Here is a 16,023-nt window from a genome sequence, read left to right as displayed (position 1 = left end):
GTTGGTTAGGGGCTATAAATATCTTAGTTTAGCCGAATTGGTGATGGCTACTGGTGTTGGTGGACAAATAAAAGATGGTGGATTATGCTAATGTATTTTTAGGTAATAGATGTACATCTTTACATATTGTGTCTTCCCTGTAAAACATTTTAAAAATCGGGCATGTTGACTGGATTCACAAGATCTGTGTCTTTCATTAGCTGTATTGGACTTTAATGTGTGAAAGTTAAATATTTAAAAAAAAAAAAAAATTTGAATTTCGCAGCACTGGTTTTTCAGTGGGGGGGGGGGGGGTGGCGCTAGCGGCACGCTGATCCTAGACAGGTCATATTTCCAACACGATTGATGTGATTAGGGTGAATAAAATCTGAAATATTTTCAGTTCATTGGGAGGTAGCAAGTTCTCAATTAACAAACCTACAAGGCACTCATAGTATGCATTTCCTGTAGGCTAGTCATTCATGTATCCCAAAGACTGCTCATCAACTCTCACCCACTTGTTTCTTTCACACACAACAATTTTAAAGTTGACAGGAGAAGAGTATGTCACTGCAAAATCGAGGTAGGTCCTACCGAGATTTGAACTCGGATCGCAGGATTCAGAGTCCTGAGTGCTAACCATTACACCATAGAACCCTGTACTTAAATATTATTGAAGTGTTCAGATTTTCCTGTCATTTGTTCACCCGATTAAAAGCAAGAGATTAGATTATTGGTAGGCCATGTGAATAATTCAGCACAAAATCGAGATAGGTCTTCCCGAGATTTGAACTCGGATCGCAGGATTCAGAGTCCTGAGTGCTAACCATTACACCATAGAACCCTGTACATAAATATTATTGAAGTGTTCAGATTTTCCTGTCATTTGTTCACCCTATTAACAGCAAGAGATGAGATTATTGGTAGGCCATGTGAATAATTCAGCACAAAAGCAAGGAAGGTTCTACCGAGATTTGAACTCGGATCACTGAATTCAAAGTCCAGAGTGCTAACCATTAGACCATAGAACCATATTCTTACCCAAAATTGTTATTTTACAGAAAAGAATGGACAGTCGTTCCTTCACGTGTTGCAAATACTTTCAACTGGCAACAATATTTGGACAGCTGTCTTCTAGTTCAACAAGGAAGAATTATTCACATGGTAGGTCCGACCACGACTTGAACTCAGATTGTAGGATTCAGAGTCCTGAGTGATAACCTTGACAGCACAGAACCCTGTAATCAATACTCTGTGATGGGTTCAGATTTACTCTCCTAGGTTCTCCGGAAAAACAGAGAAGATATTCTCTGGCCATAAACGGTATCAACTGGGCTACCCTACCATGTAACAATTTGTAAGTTAACATATTTCCAACACGATTGATGTGATTAGGGTGAATAAAATCTGAAATATTTTCAGTTCATTGGGAGGTAGCAAGTTCTCAATTAACAAACCTACAAGGCACTCATAGTATGCATTTCCTGTAGGCTAGCCATTCATGTATCCCAAAGACTGCTCATCAACTCTCACCCACTTGTTTCTTTCACACACAACAATTTTAAAGATGACAGGAGAAGAGTATGTCACTGCAAAATCGAGGTAGGTCCTACCGAGATTTGAACTCGGATCGCAGGATTCAGAGTCCTGAGTGCTAACCATTACACCATAGAACCCTGTACATAAATATTATTGAAGTGTTCAGATTTTCCTGTCATTTGTTCACCCGATTAAAAGCAAGAGATTAGATTATTGGTAGGCCATGTGAATAATTCAGCACAAAATCGAGGTAGGTCTTACCGAGATTTGAACTCGGATCGCAGGATTCAGAGTCCTGAGTGCTAACCATTACACCATAGAACCCTGCACATAAATATTATTGAAGTGTTCAGATTTTCCTGTCATTTGTTCACCCTATTAACAGCAAGAGATGAGATTATTGGTAGGCCGTGTGAATAATTCAGCACAAAAGCTAGGAAGGTTCTACCGAGATTTGAACTCGGATCACTGGATTCAAAGTCCAGAGTGCTAACCATTACACCATAGAACCATATTATTAACAAAATTTGTAATTTTACAGAAAACAATGGACAGTCGTTCCTTCACGTGTTGCAAATACTTTCAACTGACAACAATATTTGGACAGCTGTCTTCTAGTTCAACAAGGAAGAATTATTCACATGGTAGGTCCGACCAAGACTTGAACTCAGATAGTAGGATTCAGAGTCCTGAGTGATAACCTTGACAGCACAGAACCCAGTAATCAATACTCTGTGATGGGTTCAGATTTACTCTCCTAGGTTCTCCGGAAAAACAGAGAAAATATTTTCTGGCCATAAACGGTATCATCTGGGCTACCCTACCATGTAACAACTTGTAAGTCCACATATTTCCAACACGATTGATGTGATTAGGGTGAAAAAAATCTGAAATATTTTCGGTTCATTGGGAGGTAGCAAGTTCTCAATTAACAAACCTACAAGGCACTCATAGTATGCATTTCCTGTAGGCTAGCCATTCATGTATCCCAAAGACTGCTCATCAACTCTCACCCACTTGTTTCTTTCACACAAAACAATTTTAAAGTTGACAGGAGAAGAGTATGTCACTGCAAAATCGAGGTAGGTCCTACCGAGATTTGAACTCAGATCGCAGGATTCAGAGTCCTGAGTGCTAACCATTACACCATAGAACCCTATACATAAATATTATTGAAGTGTTCAGATTTTCCTGTCATTTGTTCACCCGATTAAAAGCAAGAGATTAGATTATTGGTAGGCCATGTGAATAATTCAGCACAAAATCGAGGTAGGTCTTACCGAGATTTGAACTCGGATCGCAGGATTCAGAGTCCTGAGTGCTAACCATTACACCATAGAACCCTGTTCATAAATATTATTGAAGTGTTCAGATTTTCCTGTCATTTGTTCACCCGATTAACAGCAAGAGATGAGATTATTGGTAGGCCATGTGAATAATTCAGCACAAAAGCTAGGAAGGTTCTACCGAGATTTGAACTCGGATCACTGGATTCAAAGTCCAGAGTGCTAACCATTACACCATAGAACCATATTATTAACCAAATTTGTAATTTTACAGAAAACAATGGACAGTCGTTCCTTCACGTGTTGCAAATACTTTCAACTGACAACAATATTTGGACAGCTGTCTTCTAGTTCAACAAGGAAGAATTATTCACATGGTAGGTCCGACCAAGACTTGAACTCAGATAGTAGGATTCAGAGACCTGAGTGATAACCTTGACAGCACAGAACCCAGTAATCAATACTCTGTGATGGGTTCAGATTTACTCTCCTAGGTTCTCCGGAAAAACAGAGAAAATATTTTCTGGCCATAAACGGTATCATCTGGGCTACCCTACCATGTAACAACTTGTAAGTCCACATATTTCCAACACGATTGATGTGATTAGGGTGAAAAAAATCTGAAATATTTTCGGTTCATTGGGAGGTAGCAAGTTCTCAATTAACAAACCTACTAGTCACTCATAGTATGCATTTCCCGTAGGCAAGCAATTCATCTGTACCAAAGGCTGCTCATCAACTCCCACCCAATTGTTTCTTTCACACACGACAATTTTAAAGTTGACAGGAGAGGAGTATGTCACTGCAAAATCAAGGTAGGTCCTCCCGAGATTTGAACTCGTATCGCCGGATTCAGAGTCCTGAGTGCTAACCATTACACCATAGAACCCTGTACATAAATCATTTTGAAGTGTTCAGATTTTCCTGTCATTTGTTCACACGATTAACAGCAAGAGATGAGATTATTGGTAGGCCATGTGAATAATTCAACACAAAAGCTAGGAAGTTTCTACTGAGATTTGAACTCGGATCACGGGATTCAAAGTCCAGAGTGCTAACCATTACACCAAAGAACCATATTCTTAACCAAATTTGTAATTTTACAGAAAAGAATGGACAGTCGTTCCTTCACGTGTTGCAAATACTTTCAACTGACAACAATATTTGGACAGCTGTCTTCTAGTTCAACAAGGAAGAATTATTCACATGGTAGGTCCGACCAAGACTTGAACTCAGATAGTAGGTTTCAGAGTCCTGAGTGATAACCTTGACAGCACAGAACCCAGTAATCAATACTCTGTGATGGGTTCAGATTTACTCTCCTAGGTTCTCCGGAAAAACAGAGAAAATATTTTCTGGCCATAAACGGTATCAACTGGGCTACCCTACCAGGTAACAACTTGAAAGTCCACATATTTCCAACACGATTGATGTGATTAGGGTGAAAAAAATCTGAAATATTTTCGGTTCATTGGGATGGAGCAAGTTCTCAATTAACAAACCTACTAGGCACTCATAGTATGCATTTCCTGTAGGCTAGCCATTCATGTGTACCAAAGACTGCTCATCAACTCCCACCCACTTGTTTCTTTCACACACGACAATTTTAAAGTTGACAGGAGAGGAGTATGTCACTGCAAAATCGAGGTAGGTCCTACCGAGATTTGACCTCGGATCGCAGGATTCAGAGTCCTGAGTGCTAACCATTACACCATAGAACCCTGTACATAATTATTATTGAAGTGTTCAGATTTTCCTGTCATTTGTCCACCCGATTAAAAGCAAGAGATTAGATTATTGGTAGGCCATGTGAATAATTCAGCACCAACTCGAGGTAGGTCCTACCGAGATTTGAACTAGGATCTCAGGATTCAGAGTCCTGAGTGCTAACCATTACACCATAGAACCCTGTAGATAAATATTATTGAAGTGTTCAGATTTTCCTGTCATTTGTTCACCCGATTAACAGCAAGAGATGAGATTATTGGTAGGCCATGTGAATAATTCAGCACAAAAGCTAGGAAGGTTCTACCGAGATTTGAACTCGCATCATTGGATTCAAAGTCCAGAGTGCTAACCATTACACCATAGACCCATATTTTTAACCAAATTTGTAATTTTACAGAAAACAATGGACAGTCGTTCCTTCACGTGTTGCAAATACTTTCAACTGACAACAATATTTGGACAGCTGTCTTCTAGTTCAACAAGGAAGAATTATTCACATGGTAGGTCCGACCAAGACTTGAACTCAGATAGTAGGATTCAGAGTCCTGAGTGATAACCTTGACAGCACAGAACCCAGTAATCAATACTCTGTGATGGGTTCAGATTTACTCTCCTAGGTTCTCCGGAAAAACAGAGAAAATATTTTCTGGCAATAAACGGTATCATCTGGGCTACCCTACCATGTAACAACTTGTAAGTCCACATATTTCCAACACGATTGATGTGATTAGGGTGAAAAAAATCTGAAATATTTTCGGTTCATTGGGAGGTAGCAAGTTCTCAATTAACAAACCTACTAGTCACTCATAGTATGCATTTCCCGTAGGCAAGCAATTCATCTGTACCAAAGGCTGCTCATCAACTCCCACCCAATTGTTTCTTTCACACACGACAATTTTAAAGTTGACAGGAGAAGAGTATGTCACTGCAAAATCAAGGTTGGTCCTACCGAGATTTGAACTCGGATCGCAGGATTCAGAGTCCTGAGTGCTAACCATTACACCATAGAACCCTGTACATAAATCATTTTGAAGTGTTCAGATTTTCCTGTCATTTGTTCACACGATTAACAGCAAGAGATGAGATTATTGGTAGGCCATGTGAATAATTCAACACAAAAGCTAGGAAGTTTCTACTGAGATTTGAACTCAGATCACGGGATTCAAAGTCCAGAGTGCTAACCATTACACCAAAGAACCATATTCTTAACCAAATTTGTAATTTTACAGAAAAGAATGGACAGTCGTTCCTTCACGTGTTGCAAATACTTTCAACTGACAACAATATTTGGACAGCTGTCTTCTAGTTCAACAAGGAAGAATTATTCACATGGTAGGTCCGACCAAGACTTGAACTCAGATAGTAGGATTCAGAGTCCTGAGTGATAACCTTGACAGCACAGAACCCAGTAATCAATACTCTGTGATGGGTTCAGATTTACTCTCCTAGAATCTCCGGAAAAACAGAGAAAATATTTTCTGGCCATAAACGGTATCAACTGGGCTACCCTACCATGTAACAACTTGAAAGTCCACATATTTCCAACACGATTGATGTGATTAGGGTGAAAAAAATCTGAAATATTTTCGGTTCATTGGGAGGTAGCAAGTTCTCAATTATCAAACCTACAAGGCACTCATAGTATGCATTTCCTGTAGGCTAGCCATTCATGTATCCCAAAGACTGCTCATCAACTCTCACCCACTTGTTTCTTTCACACACAACAATTTTAAAGTTGACAGGAGAAGAGTATGTCACTGCAAAATCGAGGTAGGTCCTACCGAGATTTGAACTCAGATCGCAGGATTCAGAGTCCTGAGTGCTAACCATTACACCATAGAACCCTGTACATAATTATTATTGAAGTGTTCAGATTTTCCTGTCATTTGTTCACCCGATTAAAAGCAAGAGATTAGATTATTGGTAGGCCATGTGAATCATTCAGCACAAAATCGAGGTAGGTCTTACCGAGATTTGAACTCGGATCGCAGGATTCAGAGTCCTGAGTGCTAACCATTACACCATAGAACCCTGTACATAAATATTATTGAAGTGTTCAGATTTTCCTGTCATTTGTTCACCCTATTAACAGCAAGAGATGAGATTATTGGTAGGCCATGTGAATAATTCAGCACAAAAGCTAGGAAGTTTCAACTGAGATTTGAACTCGGATCACGGGATTCAAAGTCCAGAGTGCTAACCATTACACCAAAGAACCATATTCTTAACCAAATTTGTAATTTTACAGAAAACAATGGACAGTCGTTCCTTCACGTGTTGCAAATACTTTCAACTGACAACAATATTTGGACAGCTGTCTTCTAGTTCAACAAGGAAGAATTATTCACATGGTAGGTCCGACCAAGACTTGAACTCAGATAGTAGGTTTCAGAGTCCTGAGTGATAACCTTGACAGCACAGAACCCAGTAATCAATACTCTGTGATGGGTTCAGATTTACTCTCCTAGGTTCTCCGGAAAAACAGAGAAAATATTTTCTGGCCATAAACGGTATCAACTGGGCTACCCTACCAGGTAACAACTTGAAAGTCCACATATTTCCAACACGATTGATGTGATTAGGGTGAAAAAAATCTGAAATATTTTCGGTTCATTGGGATGGAGCAAGTTCTCAATTAACAAACCTACTAGGCACTCATAGTATGCATTTCCTGTAGGCTAGCCATTCATGTGTACCAAAGACTGCTCATCAACTCCCACCCACTTGTTTCTTTCACACACGACAATTTTAAAGTTGACAGGAGAGGACTATGTCACTGCAAAATCGAGGTAGGTCCTACCGAGATTTGACCTCGGATCGCAGGATTCAGAGTCCTGAGTGCTAACCATTACACCATAGAACCCTGTACGTAATTATTATTGAAGTGTTCAGATTTTCCTGTCATTTGTCCACCCGATTAAAAGCAAGAGATTAGATTATTGGTAGGCCATGTGAATAATTCAGCACCAAATCGAGGTAGGTACTACCGAGATTTGAGCTAGGATCTCAGGATTCAGAGTCCTGAGTGCTAACCATTACACCATAGAACCCTGTAGATAAATATTATTGAAGTGTTCAGATTTTCCTGTCATTTGTTCACCCGATTAACAGCAAGAGATGAGATTATTGGTAGGCCATGTGAATAATTCAGCACAAAAGCTAGGAAGGTTCTACCGAGATTTGAACTCGCATCATTGGATTCAAAGTCCAGAGTGCTAACCATTACACCATAGACCCATATTATTAACCAAATTTGTAATTTTACAGAAAACAATGGACAGTCGTTCCTTCACGTGTTGCAAATACTTTCAACTGACAACAATATTTGGACAGCTGTCTTCTAGTTCAACAAGGAAGAATTATTCACATGGTAAGTCCGACCAAGACTTGAACTCAGATAGTAGGATTCAGAGTCCTGAGTGATAACCTTGACAGCACAGAACCCAGTAATCAATACTCTGTGATGGGTTCAGATTTACTCTCCTAGGTTCTCCGGAAAAACAGAGAAAATATTTTCTGGCCATAAACGGTATCATCTGGGCTACCCTACCATGTAACAACTTGTAAGTCCACATATTTCCAACACGATTGATGTGATTAGGGTGAAAAAAATCTGAAATATTTTCGGTTCATTGGGAGGTAGCAAGTTCTCAATTAACAAACCTACTAGTCACTCATAGTATGCATTTCCCGTAGGCAAGCAATTCATCTGTACCAAAGGCTGCTCATCAACTCCCACCCAATTGTTTCTTTCACACACGACAATTTTAAAGTTGACAGGAGAGGAGTATGTCACTGCAAAATCAAGGTAGGTCCTACCGAGATTTGAACTCGGATCGCAGGATTCAGAGTCCTGAGTGCTAACCATTACACCATAGAACCCTGTACATAAATCATTTTGAAGTGTTCAGATTTTCCTGTCATTTGTTCACACGATTAACAGCAAGAGATGAGATTATTGGTAGGCCATGTGAATAATTCAACTCAAAAGCTAGGAAGTTTCTACTGAGATTTGAACTCGGATCACGGGATTCAAAGTCCAGAGTGCTAACCATTACACCAAAGAACCATATTCTTAACCAAATTTGTAATTTTACAGAAAAGAATGGACAGTCGTTCCTTCACGCGTTGCAAATACTTTCAACTGACAACAATATTTGGACAGCTGTCTTCTAGTTCAACAAGGAAGAATTATTCACATGGTAGGTCCGACCACGACTTGAACTCAGATTGTAGGATTCAGAGTCCTGAGTGATAACCTTGACAGCACAGAACCCAGTAATCAATACTCTGTGATGGGTTCAGATTTACTCTCCTAGGTTCTCCGGAAAAACAGAGAAAATATTTTCTGGCCATAAACGGTATCAACTGGGCTACCCTACCATGTAACAATTTGTAAGTTAACATATTTCCAACACGATTGATGTGATTAGGGTGAATAAAATCTGAAATATTTTCAGTTCATTGGGAGGTAGCAAGTTCTCAATTAACAAACCTACAAGGCACTCATAGTATGCATTTCCTGTAGGCTAGCCATTCATGTATCCCAAAGACTGCTCATCAACTCTCACCCACTTGTTTCTTTCACACACAACAATTTTAAAGTTGACAGGAGAAGAGTATGTCACTGCAAAATCGAGGTAGGTCCTACCGAGATTTGAACTCGGATCGCAGGATTCAGAGTCCTGAGTGCTAACCATTACACCATAGAACCCTGTACATAAATATTATTGAAGTGTTCAGATTTTCCTGTCATTTGTTCACCCGATTAAAAGCAAGAGATTAGATTATTGGTAGGCCATGTGAATAATTCAGCACAAAATCGAGGTAGGTCCTACTGAGATTTGAACTCGGATCGCAGGATTCAGAGTCCTGAGTGCTAACCATTACACCATAGAACCCTGTACATAAATATTATTGAAGTGTTCAGATTTTCCTGTCATTTGTTCACCCTATTAACAGCAAGAGATGAGATTATTGGTAGGCCCTGTGAATAATTCAGCACAAAAGCTAGGAAGGTTCTACCGAGATTTGAACTCGGATCACTGTATTCAAAGTCCAGAGTGCTAACCATTACACCATAGAACCATATTCTTAACCAAATTTGTTATTTTACAGAAAAGAATGGACAGTCGTTCCTTCACGTGTTGCAAATACTTTCAACTGACAACAATATTTGGACAGCTGTCTTCTAGTTCAACAAGGAAGAATTATTCACATGGTAGGTCCGACCATGACTTGAACTCAGATAGTAGGATTCAGAGTCCTGAGTGATAACCTTGACAGCACAGAACCCAGTAATCAATACTCTGTGATGGGTTCAGATTTACTCTCCTAGGTTCTCCGGAAAAACAGAGAAAATATTTTCTGGCCATAAACGGTATCAACTGGGCTACTCTACCATGTAACAACTTGTAAGTCCACATATTTCCAACACGATTGATGTGATTAGGGTGAATAAAATCTGAAATATTTTCAGTTCATTGGGAGGTAGCAAGTTCTCAATTAACAAACCTACTAGGCACTCATAGTATGCATTTCCTGTAGGCTAGCCATTCATGTATCCCAAAGACTGCTCATCAATTCTCACCCACTTGTTTCTTTCACACACGACAATTATAAAGTTGACAGGAGAGGAGTATGTCACTGCAAAATCGAGGTAGGTCCTACCGAGATTTGAACTCTGATCGCAGGATTCAGAGTCCTGAGTGCTAACCATTACATCCTAGAACCCTGTACATAAATATTATTGAAGTGTTCAGATTTTCCTGTCATTTGTTCACCCGATTAACAGCAAGAGATTAGATTATTGGGAGGCCATGTGAATAATTCAACACAAAAGCTAGGAAGTTTCTACTGAGATTTGAACTCGGATCACGGGATTCAAAGTCCAGAGTGCTAACCATTACACCAAAGAACCATATTCTTAACCAAATTTGTAATTTTACAGAAAAGAATGGACAGTCGTTCCTTCACGTGTTGCAAATACTTTCAACTGACAACAATATTTGGACAGCTGTCTTCTAGTTCAACAAGGAAGAATTATTCACATGGTAGGTCCGACCAAGACTTGAACTCAGATAGTAGGATTCAGAGTCCTGAGTGATAACCTTGACAGCACAGAACCCAGTAATCAATACTCTGTGATGGGTTCAGATTTACTCTCCTAGGTTCTCCGGAAAAACAGAGAAAATATTTTCTGGCCATAAACGGTATCATCTGGGCTACCCTACCATGTAACAACTTGTAAGTCCACATATTTCCAACACGATTGATGTGATTAGGGTGAAAAAAATCTGAAATATTTTCGGTTCATTGGGAGGTAGCAAGTTCTCAATTAACAAACCTACTAGTCACTCATAGTATGCATTTCCCGTAGGCAAGCAATTCATCTGTACCAAAGGCTGCTCATCAACTCCCACCCAATTGTTTCTTTCACACACGACAATTTTAAAGTTGACAGGAGAGGAGTATGTCACTGCAAAATCAAGGTAGGTCCTACCGAGATTTGAACTCGGATCGCAGGATTCAGAGTCCTGAGTGCTAACCATTACACCACAGAACCCTGTACATAAATCATTTTGAAGTGTTCAGATTTTCCTGTCATTTGTTCACACGATTAACAACAAGAGATGAGATTATTGGTAGGCCATGTGAATAATTCAACACAAAAGCTAGGAAGTTTCTACTGAGATTTGAACTCGGATCACGGGATTCAAAGTCCAGAGTGCTAACCATTACACCATAGAACCCTGTACATAAATATTATTGAAGTGTTCAGATTTTCCTGTCATTTGTTCACCCTATTAACAGCAAGAGATGAGATTATTGGTAGGCCATGTGAATAATTCAGCACAAAAGCTAGGAAGGTTCTACCGAGATTTGAACTCGGATCACTGTATTCAAAGTCCAGAGTGCTAACCATTACACCATAGAACCATATTCTTAACCAAATTTGTTATTTTACAGAAAAGAATGGACAGTCGTTCCTTCACGTGTTGCAAATACTTTCAACTGACAACAATATTTGGACAGCTGTCTTCTAGTTCAACAAGGAAGAATTATTCACATGGTAGGTCCGACCATGACTTGAACTCAGATAGTAGGATTCAGAGTCCTGAGTGATAACCTTGACAGCACAGAACCCAGTAATCAATACTCTGTGATGCGTTCAGATTTACTCTCCTAGGTTCTCCGGAAAAACAGAGAGAATATTTTCTGTCCATAAACGGTATCAACTGGGCTACTCTACCATGTAACAACTTGTAAGTCCACATATTTCCAACACGATTGATGTGATTAGGGTGAATAAAATCTGAAATATTTTCAGTTCATTGGGAGGTAGCAAGTTCTCAATTAACAAACCTACTAGGCACTCATAGTATGCATTTCCTATAGGCTAGCCATTCATGTATCCCAAAGACTGCTCATCAACTCTCACCCACTTGTTTCTTTCACACACGACAATTATAAAGTTGACAGGAGAGGAGTATGTCACTGCAAAATCGAGGTAGGTCCTACCGAGATTTGAACTCTGATCGCAGGATTCAGAGTCCTGAGTGCTAACCATTACATCCTAGAACCCTGTACATAAATATTATTGAAGTGTTCAGATTTTCCTGTCATTTGTTCACACGATTAACAGCAAGAGATTAGATTATTGGGAGGCCATGTGAATAATTCAACACAAAAGCTAGGAAGTTTCTACTGAGATTTGAACTCGGATCACGGGATTCAAAGTCCAGAGTGCTAACCATTACACCAAAGAACCATATTCTTACCCAAATTTGTAATTTTACAGAAAAGAATGGACAGTCGTTCCTTCACGTGTTGCAAATACTTTCAACTGACAACAATATTTGGACAGCTGTCTTCTAGTTCAACAAGGAAGAATTATTCACATGGTAGGTCCGACCAAGACTTGAACTCAGATAGTAGGATTCAGAGTCCTGAGTGATAACCTTGACAGCACAGAACCCAGTAATCAATACTCTGTGATGGGTTCAGATTTACTCTCCTAGGTTCTCCGGAAAAACAGAGAAAATATTTTCTGGCCATAAACGGTATCATCTGGGCTACCCTACCATGTAACAACTTGTAAGTCCACATATTTCCAACACGATTGATGTGATTAGGGTGAAAAAAATCTGAAATATTTTCGGTTCATTGGGAGGTAGCAAGTTCTCAATTAACAAACCTACTAGTCACTCATAGTATGCATTTCCCGTAGGCAAGCAATTCATCTGTACCAAAGGCTGCTCATCAACTCCCACCCACTTGTTTCTTTCACACACGACAATTTTAAAGTTGACAGGAGAGGAGTATGTCACTGCAAAATCGAGGTAGGTCCTACCGAGATTTGAACTCGGATCGCAGGATTCAGAGTCCTGAGTGCTAACCATTACACCATAGAAACCTGTACATAAATCATTTTGAAGTGTTCAGATTTTCCTGTCATTTGTTCACACGATTAACAGCAAGAGATGAGATTATTGGTAGGCCATGTGAATAATTCAACACAAAAGCTAGGAAGTTTCTACTGAGATTTGAACTCGGATCACGGGATTCAAAGTCCAGAGTGCTAACCATTACACCAAAGAACCATATTCTTAACCAAATTTGTAATTTTACAGAAAAGAATGGACAGTCGTTCCTTCACGTGTTGCAAATACTTTCAACTGACAACAATATTTGGACAGCTGTCTTCTAGTTCAACAAGGAAGAATTATTCACATGGTAGGTCCGACCAAGACTTGAACTCAGATAGTAGGATTCAGAGTCCTGAGTGATAACCTTGACAGCACAGAACCCAGTAATCAATACTCTGTGATGGGTTCAGATTTACTCTCCTAGGTTCTCCGGAAAAACAGAGAAAATATTTTCTGGCCATAAACGGTATCAACTGGGCTACCCTACCATGTAACAACTTGTAAGTCCACATATTTCCAAAACGATTGATGTGATTAGGGTGAAAAAAATCTGAAATATTTTCGGTTCATTGGGATGGAGCAAGTTCTCAATTAACAAACCTACTAGGCACTCATAGTATGCATTTCCTGTAGGCTAGCCATTCATGTGTACCAAAGACTGCTCATCAACTCCCACCCACTTGTTTCTTTCACACACGACAATTTTAAAGTTGACAGGAGAGGAGTATGTCACTGCAAAATCGAGGTAGGTCCTACCGAGATTTGACCTCGGATCGCAGGATTCAGAGTCCTGAGTGCTAACCATTACACCATAGAACCCTGTAGGTAAATATTATTGAAGTGTTCAGATTTTCCTGTCATTTGTTCACCCGATTAACAGCAAGAGATGAGATTATTGGTAGGCCATGTGAATAATTCAGCACAAAAGCAAGGAAGGTTCTACCGAGATTTGAACTCGGATCACTGGATTCAAAGTCCAGAGTGCTAACCATTAGACCATAGAACCATATTCTTAACCAAATTTGTTATTTTACGGAAAAGAATGGACAGTCGTTCCTTCACGCGTTGCAAATACTTTCAACTGACAACAATATTTGAACAGCTGTCTTCTAGTTCAACAAGGAAGAATTATTCACATGGTAGGTCCGACCACGACTTGAACTCAGATTGTAGGATTCAGAGTCCTGAGTGATAACCTTGACAGCACAGAACCCAGTAATCAATACTCTGTGATGGGTTCAGATTTACTCTCCTAGGTTCTCCGGAAAAACAGAGAAAATATTTTCTGGCCATAAACGGTATCAACTGGGCTACCCTACCATGTAACAATTTGTAAGTTAACATATTTCCAACACGATTGATGTGATTAGGGTGAATAAAATCTGAAATATTTTCAGTTCATTGGGAGGTAGCAAGTTCTCAATTAACAAACCTACAAGGCACTCATAGTATGCATTTCCTGTAGGCTAGCCATTCATGTATCCCAAAGACTGCTCATCAACTCTCACCCACTTGTTTCTTTCACACACAACAATTTTAAAGTTGACAGGAGAAGAGTATGTCACTGCAAAATCGAGGTAGGTCCTACCGAGATTTGAACTCGGATCGCAGGATTCAGAGTCCTGAGTGCTAACCATTACACCATAGAACCCTGTACATAAATATTATTGAAGTGTTCAGATTTTCCTGTCATTTGTTCACCCGATTAAAAGCAAGAGATTAGATTATTGGTAGGCCATGTGAATAATTCAGCACAAAATCGAGGTAGGTCCTACTGAGATTTGAACTCGGATCGCAGGATTCAGAGTCCTGAGTGCTAACCATTACACCATAGAACCCTGTACATAAATATTATTGAAGTGTTCAGATTTTCCTGTCATTTGTTCACCCTATTAACAGCAAGAGATTAGATTATTGGTAGGCCATGTGAATAATTCAACACAAAAGCTACGAAGTTTCTACCGAGATTTGAACTCGGATCGCAGGATTCAGAGTCCTGAGTGCTAACAATTACACCATAGAACCCTGTACATAAATATTATTGAAGTGTTCAGATTTTCCTGTCATTTGTTCACCCGATTAACAGCAAGAGATGAGATTATTGGTAGGCCATGTGAATAATTCAGCACAAAAGCTAGGAAGGTTCTACCGAGATTTGAACTCGGATCACTGTATTCAAAGTCCAGAGTGCTAACCATTACACCATAGAACCATATTCTTAACCAAATTTGTTATTTTACAGAAAAGAATGGACAGTCGTTCCTTCACGTGTTGCAAATACTTTCAACTGACAACAATATTTGGACAGCTGTCTTCTAGTTCAACAAGGAAGAATTATTCACATGGTAGGTCCGACCATGACTTGAACTCAGATAGTAGGATTCAGAGTCCTGAGTGATAACCTTGACAGCACAGAACCCAGTAATCAATACTCTGTGATGGGTTCAGATTTACTCTCCTAGGTTCTTCGGAAAAACAGAGAAAATATTTTCTGGCCATAAACGGTATCAACTGGGCTACTCTACCATGTAACAACTTGTAAGTCCACATATTTCCAACACGATTGATGTGATTAGGGTGAATAAAATCTGAAATATTTTCAGTTCATTGGGAGGTAGCAAGTTCTCAATTAACAAACCTACTAGGCACTCATAGTATGCATTTCCTGTAGGCTAGCCATTCATGTATCCCAAAGACTGCTCATCAACTCTCACCCACTTGTTTCTTTCACACACAACAATTTTAAAGTTGACAGGAGAAGAGTATGTCACTGCAAAATCGAGGTAGGTCCTACCGAGATTTGAACTCGGATCGCAGGATTCAGAGTCCTGAGTGCTAACCATTACACCATAGAACCCTGTACATAAATATTATTGAAGTGTTCAGATTTTCCTGTCATTTGTTCACCCGATTAAAAGCAAGAGATTAGATTATTGGTAGGCCATGTGAATAATTCAGCACAAAATCGAGGTAGGTCCTACTGAGATTTGAACTCGGATCGCAGGATTCAGAGTCCTGAGTGCTAACCATTACACCATAGAACCCTGTACATAAATATTATT

The 16,023-nt window shown here is 39.5% G+C and overlaps 25 non-coding genes across 25 annotated transcripts; all 25 read right to left on the bottom strand.

Annotated features, from left to right (window-relative positions):
- Window positions 1–564: 564 nt before the first annotated feature.
- On the bottom strand, window positions 565–636 carry trnaq-cug (transfer RNA glutamine (anticodon CUG)). The gene has a single exon. It is a non-coding gene; the product is annotated as a tRNA-Gln (tRNA).
- Window positions 637–938: 302 nt separating this feature from the next.
- On the bottom strand, window positions 939–1,010 carry trnaq-uug (transfer RNA glutamine (anticodon UUG)). The gene has a single exon. It is a non-coding gene; the product is annotated as a tRNA-Gln (tRNA).
- A 573-nt stretch (window positions 1,011–1,583) lies between these two features.
- trnaq-cug (transfer RNA glutamine (anticodon CUG)) lies at window positions 1,584–1,655 on the bottom strand. Its single transcript has one exon. It is a non-coding gene; the product is annotated as a tRNA-Gln (tRNA).
- Window positions 1,656–1,770: 115 nt separating this feature from the next.
- trnaq-cug (transfer RNA glutamine (anticodon CUG)) lies at window positions 1,771–1,842 on the bottom strand. Its single transcript has one exon. It is a non-coding gene; the product is annotated as a tRNA-Gln (tRNA).
- A 115-nt stretch (window positions 1,843–1,957) lies between these two features.
- Window positions 1,958–2,029, bottom strand: trnaq-uug (transfer RNA glutamine (anticodon UUG)). Its single transcript has one exon. It is a non-coding gene; the product is annotated as a tRNA-Gln (tRNA).
- A 573-nt stretch (window positions 2,030–2,602) lies between these two features.
- trnaq-cug (transfer RNA glutamine (anticodon CUG)) lies at window positions 2,603–2,674 on the bottom strand. Its single transcript has one exon. It is a non-coding gene; the product is annotated as a tRNA-Gln (tRNA).
- Window positions 2,675–2,789: 115 nt separating this feature from the next.
- Window positions 2,790–2,861, bottom strand: trnaq-cug (transfer RNA glutamine (anticodon CUG)). The gene has a single exon. It is a non-coding gene; the product is annotated as a tRNA-Gln (tRNA).
- A 115-nt stretch (window positions 2,862–2,976) lies between these two features.
- trnaq-uug (transfer RNA glutamine (anticodon UUG)) lies at window positions 2,977–3,048 on the bottom strand. Its single transcript has one exon. It is a non-coding gene; the product is annotated as a tRNA-Gln (tRNA).
- Window positions 3,049–4,640: 1,592 nt separating this feature from the next.
- Window positions 4,641–4,712, bottom strand: trnaq-cug (transfer RNA glutamine (anticodon CUG)). Its single transcript has one exon. It is a non-coding gene; the product is annotated as a tRNA-Gln (tRNA).
- A 760-nt stretch (window positions 4,713–5,472) lies between these two features.
- trnaq-cug (transfer RNA glutamine (anticodon CUG)) lies at window positions 5,473–5,544 on the bottom strand. Its single transcript has one exon. It is a non-coding gene; the product is annotated as a tRNA-Gln (tRNA).
- Window positions 5,545–6,304: 760 nt separating this feature from the next.
- Window positions 6,305–6,376, bottom strand: trnaq-cug (transfer RNA glutamine (anticodon CUG)). Its single transcript has one exon. It is a non-coding gene; the product is annotated as a tRNA-Gln (tRNA).
- A 115-nt stretch (window positions 6,377–6,491) lies between these two features.
- On the bottom strand, window positions 6,492–6,563 carry trnaq-cug (transfer RNA glutamine (anticodon CUG)). Its single transcript has one exon. It is a non-coding gene; the product is annotated as a tRNA-Gln (tRNA).
- Window positions 6,564–8,342: 1,779 nt separating this feature from the next.
- Window positions 8,343–8,414, bottom strand: trnaq-cug (transfer RNA glutamine (anticodon CUG)). The gene has a single exon. It is a non-coding gene; the product is annotated as a tRNA-Gln (tRNA).
- A 760-nt stretch (window positions 8,415–9,174) lies between these two features.
- On the bottom strand, window positions 9,175–9,246 carry trnaq-cug (transfer RNA glutamine (anticodon CUG)). The gene has a single exon. It is a non-coding gene; the product is annotated as a tRNA-Gln (tRNA).
- A 115-nt stretch (window positions 9,247–9,361) lies between these two features.
- Window positions 9,362–9,433, bottom strand: trnaq-cug (transfer RNA glutamine (anticodon CUG)). The gene has a single exon. It is a non-coding gene; the product is annotated as a tRNA-Gln (tRNA).
- Window positions 9,434–9,548: 115 nt separating this feature from the next.
- trnaq-uug (transfer RNA glutamine (anticodon UUG)) lies at window positions 9,549–9,620 on the bottom strand. The gene has a single exon. It is a non-coding gene; the product is annotated as a tRNA-Gln (tRNA).
- A 1,405-nt stretch (window positions 9,621–11,025) lies between these two features.
- On the bottom strand, window positions 11,026–11,097 carry trnaq-cug (transfer RNA glutamine (anticodon CUG)). The gene has a single exon. It is a non-coding gene; the product is annotated as a tRNA-Gln (tRNA).
- Window positions 11,098–11,399: 302 nt separating this feature from the next.
- Window positions 11,400–11,471, bottom strand: trnaq-uug (transfer RNA glutamine (anticodon UUG)). Its single transcript has one exon. It is a non-coding gene; the product is annotated as a tRNA-Gln (tRNA).
- A 1,405-nt stretch (window positions 11,472–12,876) lies between these two features.
- On the bottom strand, window positions 12,877–12,949 carry trnaq-cug (transfer RNA glutamine (anticodon CUG)). The gene has a single exon. It is a non-coding gene; the product is annotated as a tRNA-Gln (tRNA).
- Window positions 12,950–13,895: 946 nt separating this feature from the next.
- Window positions 13,896–13,967, bottom strand: trnaq-uug (transfer RNA glutamine (anticodon UUG)). The gene has a single exon. It is a non-coding gene; the product is annotated as a tRNA-Gln (tRNA).
- Window positions 13,968–14,540: 573 nt separating this feature from the next.
- Window positions 14,541–14,612, bottom strand: trnaq-cug (transfer RNA glutamine (anticodon CUG)). The gene has a single exon. It is a non-coding gene; the product is annotated as a tRNA-Gln (tRNA).
- Window positions 14,613–14,727: 115 nt separating this feature from the next.
- Window positions 14,728–14,799, bottom strand: trnaq-cug (transfer RNA glutamine (anticodon CUG)). Its single transcript has one exon. It is a non-coding gene; the product is annotated as a tRNA-Gln (tRNA).
- A 302-nt stretch (window positions 14,800–15,101) lies between these two features.
- trnaq-uug (transfer RNA glutamine (anticodon UUG)) lies at window positions 15,102–15,173 on the bottom strand. Its single transcript has one exon. It is a non-coding gene; the product is annotated as a tRNA-Gln (tRNA).
- A 573-nt stretch (window positions 15,174–15,746) lies between these two features.
- trnaq-cug (transfer RNA glutamine (anticodon CUG)) lies at window positions 15,747–15,818 on the bottom strand. Its single transcript has one exon. It is a non-coding gene; the product is annotated as a tRNA-Gln (tRNA).
- A 115-nt stretch (window positions 15,819–15,933) lies between these two features.
- Window positions 15,934–16,005, bottom strand: trnaq-cug (transfer RNA glutamine (anticodon CUG)). The gene has a single exon. It is a non-coding gene; the product is annotated as a tRNA-Gln (tRNA).
- Window positions 16,006–16,023: the final 18 nt, after the last annotated feature.

The sequence above is a fragment of the Salvelinus fontinalis genome, unplaced genomic scaffold (genome assembly GCF_029448725.1).
Source record: "Salvelinus fontinalis isolate EN_2023a unplaced genomic scaffold, ASM2944872v1 scaffold_0202, whole genome shotgun sequence".
NCBI lineage: Eukaryota > Metazoa > Chordata > Actinopteri > Salmoniformes > Salmonidae > Salvelinus > Salvelinus fontinalis.
The sequence above is the reverse complement of the archived record's forward strand: the minus strand, read 5'-3'. Positions and strand labels throughout refer to the sequence as shown.